The sequence below is a fragment of the Hyaloscypha bicolor genome (genome assembly GCF_002865645.1).
Source record: "Hyaloscypha bicolor E unplaced genomic scaffold K444scaffold_17, whole genome shotgun sequence".
In the NCBI taxonomy this organism is placed as follows: domain Eukaryota; kingdom Fungi; phylum Ascomycota; class Leotiomycetes; order Helotiales; family Hyaloscyphaceae; genus Hyaloscypha; species Hyaloscypha bicolor.
Window position 1 is genome coordinate 669,698 of NW_020194519.1, and position 1,944 is coordinate 671,641.

Consider the following 1,944-nt stretch of genomic DNA (forward strand, 5'->3'; position numbering starts at 1 on the left):
TAATATAATATATTATTTCTGTCTTATAATATATTTATAACCCTTTTATTTATTTTCTTATTTACTCTTACTAACTTTTATTTATAGCTTCTTTTTCTCTTTTTTTATATTATATAATTTCTTTACTAATATCTAATATAGTAGATTCTCGAACTTACTTTACTACTTTTCTTAGGAAAACTTTTAGACTTTAGTATAATAAAAGATATTAGACTAGTACCTAAAATCATATATAGTCTAATATAGAAATAGAAATATAAATCTATAACTTTTAGTTAAAGAAATTTAAAGAGTAAAAAATAGGCCGTTTTCTTTCTTTTTAAGATAGTATTTATACTTTAATCTTATTTAAGAAAAAAGACAAGTCTTAGGAATAGATCTTTCGTAAATTCCCAGGTAGAACTTGGCCTATAATATATATATACTAGAATATAATATGGCCCAGAAGCAAGTAGGCTGCTTCCTATAAATAGACAGGTAATAGTTTAAGCTTTATATATTTACTTATCTATTAATATTTACTATAAAAGCCATATAATAGATAAAGGAAGCCTAGCTACTAATTATTAAATTAACTAATACGGGTATAACTTCTATTAAATAAATACTATAGAAAGAGTAAAAAGGCTCAGGTATACTATTACTTAAGACTCTAGTAATAGTAAGACTAGATAGGGAAATTCAGGCAAGTAAAAAAAAGAAATATAATAGCTTAGAAAATATACTAGCTATAAGAAACCTGGCTTACTTATAGTATATATTAGACTAAAAAAGAGATAATTAAGAATATTATAGGTATTGAAAATTATATTAGAAGTTTATATAATACTTTTATATTCTAACTAAAAACTAATTCTTTTTAAACTAGTTTATCTTTCCCTAATTTATAGGAAATAAAAATAATTTATATATAATATAATACTTGAATTATTAAAATTAAGAATATAGGAACTTTATAAAGCTATACTACTATTAGCTTATTCTCTAAATAAAGAAATATAAATTAAAATACTTTATTAAAGTCGAGTTAAATTAGGATTAGTATTAGTACTAGAAAATACTAACTTATTTATAAAGAGAAAGAAAAGTTCGGGATTATAAAAGAGCTAGTATTATTTAGTACTATACTAGATAAAAATACTATTTGAAAATACTATATAAATTATAGTACTAGTATATCCCAAATATTTTTACTAGCTATAAGAGTAATTCCACTTTACTTAGTTATTACTAAAGTATCTTGGAAGTACCTATAGCTTAATAGGTCTATATCTAAATTATAGGCTACCTGCTCCTATAAAAGCAAGATTTATTAAGGCTATAGGCTTAAGCCCTATAAGAAGTTTTAGGAATTAAAAGATAATTCTATAATAGAATATATTTCTATAAGTATTAAAAGATTCTAAATATAATATATATTCTATATTATATATTTACTAGTAATTACTATATTAGAAGCCTATTTAAACTAGATAATATATGAATATTAGAATATAAAGTTATATAACTTTAATATATATATTCTATAATACTTATAGCTATAGTATTATACTATTACCCTAGTAATTATAGTACTTAGATACTAGAACTTAGAGGTCTTATAGGGCTCTTTAGTAATTAAGCCTCTATATATATTAGGTATATTACTTATTATTTAAGAATAAAGGAGTTTATTATAAATATTTATTTTATTTCTTAGTATTTACTTATTTTTTTATAATATGCCTTCTTACGAGATTTATTAGTATATATTACTATAAGTTAAAGCTCTTACTAGAGAATTCTATCTCTAAGTAAAAGAGGTCTTTAAGTTCCTTTAAAGAATAGAATATAGAAGTATTATAAATATAAATAGTATAGTTAAGAAAAGAAGATAATTTTATAGCTACTTTATATTATTTTATACTTTATTTATTAGGCTCTTATATTTTATAAGTATTTTCT